Genomic DNA, 14,313 nt, shown 5'->3' on the forward strand with positions numbered 1-14,313 from the left:
ACTTCAGAGTTACTCTGGCTCATCAATTTCGTAAAAGCCTGACAGTTTTCCTTCTTTCAGACAAGGAGTGTCGGTATCTGTGACCACGCTAAAACATTCTGAGTTCTCCCAACAACGCTTCCTTCGATCCCATCACGGGCCAAATAAGTACAGAAAATGTTGGCAGTTCTTCTGTTGTGCATTGGATCATTTTAGGCTTTTTATCTTTGTTTGTTAAAGTGTAGGCCACAAATGGGCAGCTTTTGAGGAGTGTAAACAAGTTCCTCTTGTAGTTTTTCCTGTGAGTCATTTTAGATCTGTTATAAAAAACCTCTTATCAGCCTCTTTCACAATGAACGGTTATTTTGATAGTTATATGGTCTGTTTCTGATGTGCATGTTGTTTCAAAGTTCTACACTTTTTTTCCAGACTAAAAATGGCTTTGGAAGCAGGATACTTATTACTGATTGAGGTAATTTCTATTTTCTGTAAAAATGGATGTAGGGATAGCCATAGCAGAATAATTATCCTGCCAAGATGAACACCAGTTTATTTCCCCTCATAAATAAGTGTTGCTAGATTCGGTGACAACATGAGCCATTGCAGCCAGTAAGACCTTGAAACAAGGGGATCTTCTTGGGCATATTAATATCTCTCCAGACAAAGTCAGCCTTGATTTGTCATTAAATCCTTTACTCAGAACATCACGTTAAGGACTGTGCAGAGAAACTACCACAACAGCGCCAACTAATATTCCTGAGAGTTTATAAAGGTCAGGGTTATTTAATGCCCTTGCCATATGACAAGGGTCAGTCATGCGAGACCTGGAAATAGACTTCAAGCCTTCTAATTTTGTAGTCTCATTATCCCCTGTTCCCCACCTCCACAGCAACTGTAATTCCTGGCCCTTCTTCTCTTCTCTTCCACCTTAGCACCTCTGCAGCCAACGCTCCAAGACGGGTAACGTGATGGGAGTGTGCAACTAGATCCTCCATCCTCCCCTTTTCACCAGACGCTCATGCATCTGCCCTGTACTTGCTCTCTAGGACAGGTGCCCTTTCAGCCCCAAGCTTCTGTCCTGTGCTCTGTACCTGGCACTGCCCAGCTCCTGCATCTCCCCTCTTGCAGCTTACACATCCCCCTTGCTTTTGCAAGTTATCTTCTGCATCATCTCTTCTCCATCGTCTTTCTCCTCTTCAGCCTCATTTTTTCCAACATCTACCTCCTCCTCTCTTTCTCAAGTGTCATCTAGACTGAGTTTAAGGTGTGATGTTAGCCACAAAGGATAATCTGGTCATTTAACCAGCCTAATATGGACACACCAGACTGTCTTTAAGTCATGTTAAATGGATCGAGTTTAGAATCTAAGAGGTGTACTTTAAATCCCAATTGAGGCAAGAAATCAGTGTTTCTTTGCATATCTCTCAGTTTTCATCAGTTTCTGACATCCTTTCCAAGAGTGTCTCCTCATTTTTGTTCTGGCCATCGTCTTTTGGAACCTGTCTCTTTTTCCTCCCTCTCTGCCCCAAAGAGGTTCCTTTACACAACTTCTTCATCACACTAAACAGGATGCAAGTCTTGTTTTTCCCCTTCAGACTCAGCTACCCACAAGGTGTTTTTCTACCCACTCTCAAGAGAATCACATGGTTTTTCTTATTTAGCTGCTTCCTTTGTATGTGTTTTTGTTAATATGTGCTTGCTTCTCATTCCAAGTTTATCGCTCCTGCCTCAAAGTCAAAGACGGTATTTTTTTTTAGAAGAACAAAGCACTTCTTTTCCATCTCAGATACGGATAAGGTGGGGCCAGGATCCAGGCTAATCATACAGGAAGGCAGAGAAGGAACAAAAGAGAGACTAGAAAATAAGGCTGGAGTGAAAGTATGAAGGCAAAAGGTTACAGATAGAGCTGGGTAACCGCTAACATCAAGAACAATGAGGAGGCCTGATTACACCTTCCCAGTAAAGCCTTTGGTACCCAGGAGAGGGCTGGTGGTAGCAAAAACCTGATTCTGTAACGGGAGCCAACCCACTCCAGCACTCCCCTCGGCTGGCCAGTGCCTGGGGACACCAGGCAGGGTGAGGTGTGGTGGGGACAGGGTGCTCTGGATTGCTCCCCTTTGCCCTGTGAGACAAGCAGTCCCCGATGGGCACCAAAATCGCCTCTGTTAGCTGAACCACAGCATTCTCGTTTGAGGCCGAGGATGGCTGAATTACTGGGGGAACTTCAGTGAAATTCTAGATATTTATTTTGTGTTACTCATTCAACTTCAAGGTCAATCAGTAGGTCTCGTATGTCTTTAAATGCACACTACTATACTGCAAGACTCTTGTCTCCTTACGGCACCTAACCGTTTCCCCCAGTGGCCTGGATTTTCTTTCCTCGCTGCTGTTAAAAGGCGGCAGAAGCTACAAGAAAATGATAAACAGGAAGCCCTAAAAAGCCAGATAATTTACAAAACAACACGTAGGCACATGTCACATGTGTCTATAACGTATTGTGGACAATGCTAAACAGCATGAAAAAGAGTTATTTGTTTTGCTGTATCCTTTTATACTTAAAGAAATACGATGTATGATCTTGGTTTAACAGGCATAAAGAGCTTCTTGGCCTGCTCCCCAGATGTGCACAGATCTGTAAAATTTCCTAGAGCTTTTCTGTTGACAGTGCGATATGGAAGGTACTATTATTTGGCTACAGCAGAGCTCTTGCTGTTTTGTTGCAGGGGATCTGCAACGCACGTCATGTCTGTTGCGTGTGTATTGAAGAAAGTTTCCGGATTTCCTTCCTGTGCCATAGGACTGCAGACTTACAGCCAAGTCCCATTCTTCCTAAGGTTCCCAGCTCTAGACCTTTTTGCAACTTAAAATTTCCATTATCTTGCTTTTAGCTACAGGTTTTAGACAGGTTTTCTGGGGTACTTAAATCTTGGCAAGCATTCATTTCAACACATGCTTACTCCCCAAACCTCCCACCTGTGGCTGCGTCCCACTCTCCTCTCTGGCACCCATCACGCAGCTTCCCGTCTGCCCTCCCAGTCTTTCCACCCTGCCGCCTCTCCTCGCCCCAGCGCTCCCACCCATTCCTTTTTTTTTCCCTGTTTCCCTCAGCAGCCTCCCCTCACTTTCCCTCCTTCCTTTCTGCCTCCCTTTCTCTTCCTTTTCGCTTTCTCTGAATGACTTTAACGCTGCCAGGACTTGGCAGACGAGCTGCCCCATCCCTGAATTAGCTAAATTAGCTAAATTAGGTGTATTAGCTGCTTGTGCTACAGGGAAACCTTCTTTCACAAGCTCACCTCTGCCAATCCTAGACAAGAGAGGGCCATTTTTAGGGGATTCGGTTTCCTGCGCTCATTCGCCGTCAGACGCTGTTTCCTTCTGAGCCGAGCCCCGGTGCCCAGCCAGGCAGGCTCTGAGGTGTGCGGTGATGTACCCGAATACTTAGTTATGATGTAAAAATGTGCCCGTTGCCCCTGGAAACCAGGTCTCCCGCTCGTCTCAGGCAGGGCTTGCTAAGCGCTTGTGCTGGGGGGGGTAAGGGGGGGCAGGGCTAAGGTCTGGCAGCGCTTCCCTTAGGAGTGACCCGTTGCCAAAGAGGAGGGCAAGGACAGGCAGGACCAACCTGCCGCTCAGCGGCAGAGGCCACCGAGGGGACGGCTGCTTTATCGTCACGTTTGACTGACAGCTAGTTGCTTGCCAGAGGCGATAGGGAGATGGGATGGAGGGAGGAGGAAACGGGTTCCCGTGGCAACCGTGCTCAAGTCATCTGAGGTCAAAATGATGGCTGAGAAAATGAATTTTGATGTGAGGATAAATCCCACAGCAGTGACTGCGTGACTCCGTCAGCTCTGGGTGCCCGAGCAGCCCTGCACCCCCCCCCCGCTTTGCTCCCCGCTACGATGCTCCTCGGAGCTTTCCCAAAGCCTGATCATCTACCTCAACGCCTGTCCCGAATTCACCCCTAGCTATTTTTGTTTCTGGGTCACGGAGCACACATCTGCACAGCCAGCCGAGGCTGAGCGCAGTGCGGGCTGGCACATCCACCCTCCTCCTCGCCACCAGCCGGGGCTGCCCGGGCAGCCTGGGGGGCCCAGTCCCCACTCCTTCACTGTCCTCAAGTACCCGACTTCAAAAACAGCCAACGTAGACGTGCCTGGTGACGATAAAATCACGTCGGCTTGTTTCTTTTTTTTTTTTTTTTTTTTGGTAGGCAGGCAGCCTTTGTAAAGCTCCTGCAAACCCTTCAGCCAAGAAAGCAGCTGGAATTGAGCAGTCTCTGCAGAATCCTGCTGCGCTGAAACGGATTTCTGTTGCCATCTGGTGGCAACCGAAGAGCACCTGGAAATGCAGAATAAATACCAAGATCCACCCCCCCACCCCCCCCACCCCCCATTTTCTGAGAGAAGCTTGTTCTCCTCCATTTATTCCACAGGCCTTTACTCTGGCCACATCACAATTTCCTCACTTTAGAGGGGAGAGGGGGAGAATGTTAATGCTAATGGATTATTTATTTATTTATTTATTATTTAACCTAACGTTATTAGATTCCAGGTTATTCCTATCATCACAAGCCTTCTGCACAGTTCTCAATTCAACACTGGCAATTTTCTTGACTACTCCATGTGCTGTCGTCAAGACTCTCTCCTAACCTCTGAAGCTTGCGGTTTAGCTCATCCTAAACTAGAAATCTTCACCCCAGAGTTGCTGAATGAGTCATCCACAGTGGGTCAGTTAATGAACGTGAAATTACCAACCCCATCTGCCTGTTGCAGAAATCTTATAAGATTGCACCCCCTGCTTACCGAGGAACATACGAACCACCAGCCAGGCTCAGACTCCCTCTTGATCTAGCCCAAGGCCCCATCACTGGCGTAGGGGCAGAGGCTTCATGGAAGGCAGAGATCTCACGTCAGATGGTTTGCCTTGACACGTTCCTTTTGTGGGCATTGTTCCAGCTTCTGCTGGAGCCTGGTTTAAACAGCAGCACAAAAGTTTCTGCAGGTAGTCACAAATTCACCCTCTTGTCATCTCATTATTCCTTGGTAAAGAATAATTCCCTTCCCATTTAAGGAGAGCACTAAACCCAAAGACAGCATGGACAATTCAGAAGCAGGGCATCCTGATGGCACTGGATTGTAGTCCTCCTTTGGTTTTTGCTCCCATCTATGCTTAGCTCCTTGTTGGAGCCCTGCCTTTGTGCCAGCCTTGCTCTCGCCCCCGTTCCCTGCTCCAGCCACACCTGCCTGCTGGAACCAGCCAACCTCGTTCGTGACCATCTTGCCTAAGCTCCGACAAGCTGACTTTACCAGTCAGGCACAGAGCCTCCTGTGAATTTCCCACTCCGCTGTTCCCAGAGGCGGGGATGACCCATGACATCTTGTCACTCCCAGTAACTCAGCTGATGAAATCCCAGGAGCAGCTCCGTGCAGATGTCGGTGCTCCAGCACCAGCTTCAGCCCCATGTGAAATTCTCTGTGGAAGTGCAGCAGCTCCTTCACCAGCCCCATCTCAGAGCTGAACCCTCCCTTGCCACACAAAACTCATAAAGACCACCGACGTTGTTTTGGTACCGTTCACCTCTGTCATAGGTTGGTTTTGACCCAGTCTCCTGTGCGTGCTGTTGATGGTGTCACGAGGGCCTGGACAAGCCCTCCACTGCAGAAGGTGAGGCATTTCTTTTAATGGTTTACGTAGACCCCGGGAGAGGGCAGTCAGCAGAAGCTGCACTCACAACATTAAAGCAAAGGCAGAGGGGCTACGTGGGGATGTTTGGCAGTACTGTGACCCTCAGCGCGGTCCCAGGAAGGAACCCTGCAATCCAGCATCCCCAATTCCAATGGGGGCCGATTGGAAAAGTCCTGGTGCCGCTGTAAACATCCTCCGCTTCAGGTAATTTATTTTTTATTCTCTACATCAGTACTGACATTCACTGGCAAGGCAGGAAGGCTGAGTGTTTGAGGAGCTCGTAACTGGCAGCGATTCCCTCAGCCAGCTCTCCTGAGCTTCACGTTTCAGCTTCATGTTCAGTCCAGCGCATTCACAGCTGCTGCCTCAGGCCACAGAGCAGAGACAGGCACTTGAGAGCCGTTTGCCACCACGCTGCTGGAAGGTGGTGGGGGGACAGACGGCAGTCCTTAGCCATTTTGAGTTAAACACCTGATTCCACAGACATCACAAACCTAGGCAGTCCAACACACCCCACTGACCTGTCAGCCCACCGCTCTGCTCCAAAATGAGGTAACCTCACCCCACCACAGTAATGAGTCACACGGGTCAGAAAGACACAGGAGTCTCTAGAAATGTCACAGACACAGGATTTTAGTAAGAATATTAATGGGTTTTTTACAACTTAGGCCAGGAGCGGATCTTCATTCACTCCAAACTATTTTGTGACAGAGATCATTTGGTTACACAACCACACTAGTAATGAAGTGGTGGCTGGGAGTGTTCCCCAGCACTGAAATTTGTTTTGTTAGCAGCCAGATAGCAATCTTCCAAACAATTCTCTTCATGGTTTAGGACTCAGCACATGGCAAGGATTGGTCCAGAAGGAAGTCTGCATGCAGCCAGCCTGTTATGGAGGGTAAGAGAGCTTAACAGTATGGCCACTCCATGCCCATTAGCCTCAGAGCCAGAGAAAAGTCTTGTTTAATTTACTACCATTGAGTCAGCCTTTCTCTCTGAGTGGGCACTGAGCCAATTTACAGACACTTGGTTCACTTTTCATACTTCCCAATTACAGTAGGCTCTCTGCATGGTACCAAAATAATTCGGGGCAAGGGACTAATGCAGTTTAGGTCCAAAGTCATCTTTCACTGGCGTGTCTCTACATGTAATGCTTGATTCACTATGACGACAGAGCCAAGTTTATTGATTTTTTTTTTTTTAACTTTAAGCTGCATTGCCTTTACAAAATTAGAGCTTGTTGTTGGTTTTCAGGATCCAGGCTACTGGAAACACTGGTTAATAGGTCAAGTGCATTGCACTACCACAGAGTCGTGCTTTACCACACAACACCCACTGATTTGATCCCAGACACGAAGACTTCCCATCAGAGCCAAAGCCAATGCAGCTTTGAAACGAAGCCAGGTTACCCTGAACGCTTAACAGAGGGTTCACGTGTTCCCAGAGCTTCATCTACAGATCTCCACGTTCTTTCTGAGCTAGAAAGGAGAGCTTCTTTAAATCTTGTGCTGCCTATCAAGAACTGAAGAGGAGTACTGGGAAATCCAAGCACCTCTTTCATTGCATCCCTGAGCTACTGGCTTGCATGTGGCAAAAAACACTACAAAGCTAAAGTTGGGGAAGCATAGTAGTTCTAAATCCAGCAGGAAACAAATGGTAAATAAGTCTTCCAGGCCAGAACTGGTCATTTTGAGTATATGGTTACTCATCTTGCTGATAGTAATTCTTCCAGTGGCTGCAGGCTAACGTAGCTCTGCATATTTTGCATCATCACCAAGTGCATGTCATAACTGCAGCAATGCCATTTTAAGCAACCCAAAGCAGAACTGCTGATTCATACCAGTTCTTAAGAAGGGCTAAGGATGATTCATGTTAAGATTTCAAAGCTCACAGATTGAACCAGGCCTACTGGTGTTTAGGGGTGCTGCAAATGTTTATTATCCATTTGTTACCAAGTTATCAAGCAATCTCTCTCCCTGACACAGGCTCTTTAGAGGGCAGTATTTTTGGGACAGCAGACATTCAAAAATCCTTTGAAAACCTTACACAAGCCTTTGTAAATACTTTTTTTTTTCCCCCCTTCTATTCATCCTGTGTCTTCTCAAATGTTTGAGACAAAAATCTTCTGATTATGCGCAGGAACACAGTTATCCCAGTTCCTCGTTCCTTGGACAGAAGGGCATCTGATGCTGATTATTCCTATAAACCAACAACTTCAGAACATAATTAGCAATATTGTCAAAAAATCCTGCAAGTAATTAGGACTGTGTCTCGCCAATGGTAACACCACTCAAAGGAGTATGTTGTGCTTTCAAATGTGGACTGATCAGAAACCTTTAATAGTTCAGAGACGAAACTGAATTAAGTTAAATGGCTGTTTCCTTTTCCTGTTTCCACTCCACCACCTCAGTCTGAGTGGAAGAATCGGACAGCAGATGCCTGTCCATGAAAGGAAATGTTAAGTCGGCCCCCTTCTCGAGTTCTGTATCTTCATTTTAAATTCAGTTCTGTTTCAGTGTGACTTGCACACCTTTGGGACATCCTTCGCTACAGCCTCTCCTGGGCATCAGTCACCTACCAGATAACGCAGTGTCCTCAGCCAGGATGTTCCCTCTCACAGCCTCTCAACAGCTTATGGGGACATAACCCTATCAAATACCCCTGTCCCAAATGTATTGTCATTGACGACAGTGCTAGACACTAGTGAGAGCTACATAAATGTCCAGTTCTTTCTGAAAGCTAGTGAAGTATTTGACTCGGCCACTTCCTTCAGCAATGAATTCACCAGTGTAATCTCATGACATGGAAAAGCGTTTCCCATTTTCACTCCCCAGTTTCATTGAAGGGTCCGTTTGTTCTCATATTAGGATACAGGAAGAACGGAAGCTCTCAAGTCTATACTTTCCTGACTCTAGTAATTATTTTATAAACTATCTGCCCACTTTTGTATGCCTTCTTTCCAAAATCGCAACCCGTTTTTCTAATCTCTCTCAGAGTTTTCACATGCCTTAATCGCTCATGTCACCATTTCCTGAAATTTCCTCTTTATGGGCAGACTTCTGTGTCCTCCCCAGAGCATTCAGACAAGATTGTCCACACTGGCAGCACTGAAATCTCATGCCTGTGATTATTAGAGAGTTAATTTAAACCCCAGAAGGGGTAACATCAGCCTACATGTTTCCCTTGCCATTGCACTGTTTACATGGAATTTCAATTACTGTTGCGCTGTCCAGTCACCTTCCCTGTTTAGGTCTGACTGAAGTCTTCCGGAGTCCTCTCCAATATGGCTACTTGGAACTACTTTTGTCTTCTGCAGAGGTTGTTGCTTCACTGTTCACTTTTCCCTCCTCTTTCCAGATGAACAATAAACAAACACAATCAGGGGACAGGATAAATCCTTAAGACTTTTAACCTTTTGCCATGATGAAAATTAATTGTTCAATTCCAGCCCTTGCTTGCTGCTTAGAGGACAGTTCTTGTTCAAAGACAATTCGTCTCGTTTTACACTGTGATGCATTTTTTACATTTTTTATTTGCACAGTTTAGGGAAGACCATTTTGCAAAGTTCCTAATTAATTCTGGATTTTTTTTTCCTACTCTTCAGCCTAACTTTGGCTACTCTGTACCTATTTGTTCTTAAACTAGTAGCATCCTCTCAACTAAAAGCTCCTTTCCCTACCTGTTGCTTACTGTCAGGTGTGTTTCTGGCCAGCCATCAGATCCCTTCCCAGTCTCCATTTTACTAGGCAAGGTTTTTAAGCCAAAACTCTGGTGATACAATCTTCATTCTCCAGAAAACCTTAGAAGCCATTCTTACACCTGTTTCAGTTTGAATTAATCTTTGATGAGAATTGTTCACAATATTCTATATGAGACCTTTTATGAGAAAATTCTCTTGATACATTTCTGGATCCCATTTACCTTTTAGCAGTTCATGGTGTGTGACCAGCTAATACTCAAAGACCCTTTTCCTCCTTCTCTCTCATTTCCAATTGGTGAGTTCCCAGGGAAAAAAAAAAAAGTTATTAGTCCCTATATTCACGGCAATAAATTTTGCATACCTGAATCTCATCCAAGATTTCATTTCATCCAAATCTCAGAGGTCTTTCAGTATTTGTTTATTACATCCTGATCATTCTGTCCTTGTGCCCTCAGCAAATTTCATCCAAATGCTCTTTTTATTTATGCCGAGGCCATGAATTCAAATATGAAACAAGATAAGGCCCCAAAGTGACCTACAATAGTAATCCCTTTTCCCTATCAAGATTTTTGTCTTTGTGGAGCAGTCTCAAAGGCCTTTTAAAAATCTAAATATATCAGATTAAATGTTTCTCTTTTATTAACTTCTTTATTGACACATCCAGAAAACTGAGAAGGGGATTTATGAGATACTCTTTGCTTAAAGAATTCATCTTGGTTATCATAGTCTTCCAGGTGTTTTGACATATTTTTAATTACCATTCCGACCAGCTTTCAAGAAACAGATAAAAGTTTCACTATTCTACTTCCCTGCTTCATCCCTAGCACCTTTTTTTAAGTTGTGGGTACAGTCTGTATTGCCTCCCCTGATGCTCTGGTACCATGGCAGCTTTCTATGAGAGACCACAGATTTTCCTTACCCAAAAAGCCAAGGTGCCCAACTACTTCTCACTTGAAGTTCTCTGGAATTCTTGGAGGTATGCCATATTATGTTTTAAAATTATTAGTTTGGTCTACCATTTCTCCTTATGAGATTTCAATCTCCAGAAGTTGCTTCATTGTGAAAAATAGAATGGACACAGGACAAGAATGTAAATGCCTCCTACATCCTCAAAACTGAAGGTGGATGTGAAAACGCAAAGTTTTTCTTGATTGTTCTCTTTAACCTCCCTTGATCCAACACATCCACTAATTCTTTCACAGGCTTCCTGGTTCTCACACCCTGGAAGACTCTCACTTATATTTTTCATTCATTTCATTGTTTGCTCTGCAACTCCCTGTTCTAGCTTCCCTCCTAATTATTACATGCTGCAAATTCAAGCTTCTTCCTGCTGTAAATTTTGAAGAACCTCTTGCATGACTCCCAGTTGCTCAGAAATTATAACTTAAGTCACACGGGTATCCTATTTTCCTTTTGATCCACAGGGATGCTTGTCATCCGAGACTATTATTATTGCTGATATCATAGGTATCCGCAGCACTTCTAAGGATTTTAATCTTTTACTATTAACTCTGATGTCTGCTTCTCAGTCAGAATACAACAGCATGAACTGCTCATTAGTTTGAGCTATTGCGATCAAACTTTATATCCTGTCTGCATCTTCACACCATCTGCTTTTGAAGTGGTAGACAGACTTTTAATCAGACTTACTGTGCTTCGGTGTCTGTGAAGCATAGTGGCTTTTTGAAAAGTGGCTTGAGGTGGTTCTACATTTACTGTTTCACAGTAACTTCTGTCTGCACTTACAGGCAGACAGAGCTTTCCTAGCTGCCAATACTGGGATGTGACCACAGTTTCCTTCCCTGGCACCATTGCCTAATATGAAGACCCAAACTTTTGAGGCACAAAACGGGTTTTCTTTTAAGGACAGCTACTAATCGATCTTTTGGTTTGTTCACTGTAACTATCTGAAACTTAGAATACAATTTTATCCATTCAATATTGGAAGGAGCAGTATCCTCTCTCAGAGCTATTTTAATTCTGCAGGCCTAACAAGCAAGAAAAACAGTAAAAATTATTTCAGCTCATCAAGTCAGAGGATTAGTCAGAACACACCTAAGCATCTGAACTGCTAAGTAAGAAGGTACCTTTTCACGTACAGCTTTTTAGCGGAGAATCACTTCGTAACTTTGCTGCACTTTGCTTTGTATTCATTGAGCCTATAGTAACATAACATGTGTAACAGTACCTCTGCGAGCTTTTGGGCCCTAGAATCTGATATTCATTATCAGTTTGTCTGTCTAACTACTGAAATGTCTCAACTTGTGAGTACTTCATCATCCTTTATGTAGTAATGCTACGTAAACCTTCTGAGTCAGAGAAGTGCAATTATCACAGAAATAATCTTCTCATGGAAAACTTTTTAGATGTTTTACACTGACAGAAAACCAGCATGAATTGAAAATGTACGTAGAACAAATTCACCTCATTCACCGACACCCCCTTCTCTTCCCAAGAAAGCTCCTCCATCTCATCCAAGTCTGCTAGAACAGAGCACAACAGACCCTAGGCCACTGACAGCGCTTCAGAAGAGCTTGACACCCAGGTCTGCCAGACTGCGACGGCCAGGAAGCTCGTTCCCAGGGGTCTGCTGCTCTCTAGCCTTACAAGCACTGAAATCATGCAGGAGTCTGCATTTAAGTATTACTTATTCTCATGTAAGCACTTGCTGACTCTGTCAGCTCTGACTTCACCCTCCAAGCTTTTCAGCTTGAACAGAAGATCCAGAAGAAGACTCCTAGATACAATTTCCCCCCACCAACCTGTCTAGAAGACGTTGCTCCCGGAGGCCCATTCAGAGCATGTCTCAGCCACAGGGAACCCATAAGGAAGGGCTGGAGCAGACCAAGCACGTCATGGCTCAAACATTCTCCCCAGCTTGCGGGAGATCTGGATCCCAACTCCTGCCTCCCCGCATTGCTTTCTGTCAGAGATAGCACAGTCAGAACACGCAGTTAACTATTTTGCAGTAAGTATTTGTCATTTTTTATATCTCCCTGGTATCTCCCATATACTGGCTGAATGTCCTGAAGACCAGGGTTTATAATCCGTCTATTTTTGCCTCTGTGAATATTTAATCATTCACACAAAGAGGAAGATCTTCAGGAAAAAAGGCCTTAAAAAAGCAACCGACTCCAATTACCCAAAGCTGGATAATAAAAGCATTCACCTAAGATCTGCTGGCACATCTCTCTTTCAAATAGGGTGTTTGACCTTGGGCAGACACAGAAGGAGCAGTCTCCTGCTCATGGTCCTTGGGAATGAACCCTGCTCTGCTCTGGTACCTACCTACAGCCACTGTGCCTGTCTGAAAGATTGAGGGAAAAGCAGGTGACCCACGTTTAAACCTTTGCTATAAAGCTATGAGAAGAATGAAAGCCCCTTGCAGAGATTTAAAAATCCAAGAACTCCTGTAGGGTTCATGAAAATAAGAGACCAAATACAGGAGAAAGACTTTATTTTTGTCCTTGCAGAGGGAAAGGTCACGGTACAAACTAAAGATTTAAAAGGCATAAGAGAGCCAGAATGAAAAGAGACATTACAAATGCACCAATTAGAGGAAAAGCTTCAGTCAGAATTTGTGCCTTATCGGATGTCAAAGAATCCAATTACGAGACCAAAACTGATAAGGAACCAGGCTTTGTTAGTTCTGCAGTTCACAGAACTACCTGCTTCAAAGCACATTAAAGTGCAGCTGCAGCCTGAGAAATGACTATCACAACCACGTGCGATGGAATGGAGCCTGCACAGAGTCAGCCTTGGAGGAAACAAAGAGCAAACCATCAGTCAGTAGTAAATGAAGGCTGGGACTTTCCTTCCTTTGAAAAAGACTTTCTGTATTGAAAGCACAGCCGATGTCCCCGTCTCAGACTTCTGAGGGTTTCAGGGAAGGGTTCATAGTTGCAGGTCCTGTTTGAAAGCAGGGGGTGGGCCCGTGGTAGAGCCAGATAGCCCATGCAGAAACCATACTTTTGTGGGCAAAGAAAGAGACAGAAGGGCTTCTGTCCACCCGACGTATTCCATCATCTTTCCCAGTGACTAAAACCTCTGGAGCAGGGCCGATTTGATTTTTTGGTGTAACCCGGCAGGGCTACAGTGGCACACCCCTTTAGCAGAGACGGCTGTAACAGATAAAACGGGCTCCGTTGCCGAGAGCCTGAGCGGGGTTTAAGCGGGAGAAGGATACACTTCACCCCGGGGAATTCAGCCACACCTGCTGAGCAAGCGACTGAATTTAAGTTTAATGGCTTCTCCTACTCCCACCTACGGTGGCACGAACACATCTGTGAAAGCAAAAGGGGTGCTGCGCTCCCCCCGCTACCCACCCCAGCGCCGCAGGCCCCGCTCGAACCCATCACCAAGCGGGAGGAGCCCAGCCTGCCTCCGAAGGCCGGGCCGCTGGCAACGGCCCCGCTCCGCTCGCAAACGTAACGGACCCAGCCCGCTCTGAGAGACAACATGGAGCCCCTTGCTGCCATTTTGCAAGCGCCGCTCCCCACGCGATGGGGACGGGGGGTGGAGCGGGGAAGGGGCTCCCTCGCACGGCCCCAGCTGCGGGGAGCCTGCGGAGGGGAAGGCCCCGCCGCAGCCCAGCTGCCGCTGCGTGGCGAGAGGGCCGGAGCTTTGCCGCGGGAGCGCCGGGGCCGGGGCGGAGCGCCGCCGTCCCAGGCCCGCCCAGGGCCGCCATAGGCGCCGCGCCGGCAGGCCCCTGCGGGAGGCGGCCCCGCCCCGCCCGGCCACCGTCCGCGCCGTGACGTCCCGTGGGCGGTGGCAGGAGCGCGGCCGGGCAGCGTCACCCCCGCCGCGCATGCGCCGGCCGAAGGACAACGACGGCCGCCTCGGGCCGCGGGGTTAAGCGGAAGCCGCCGGCCCCGGGCAGGAAGTGACCCCCCGCGCACCGTGACAAACAGCCCCGCCGCCGGGGCCCGCGGCCCGCTCCGGCCGGGCGCGCC

Source organism: Harpia harpyja, chromosome 6, assembly GCF_026419915.1.
Source record: "Harpia harpyja isolate bHarHar1 chromosome 6, bHarHar1 primary haplotype, whole genome shotgun sequence".
NCBI lineage: Eukaryota > Metazoa > Chordata > Aves > Accipitriformes > Accipitridae > Harpia > Harpia harpyja.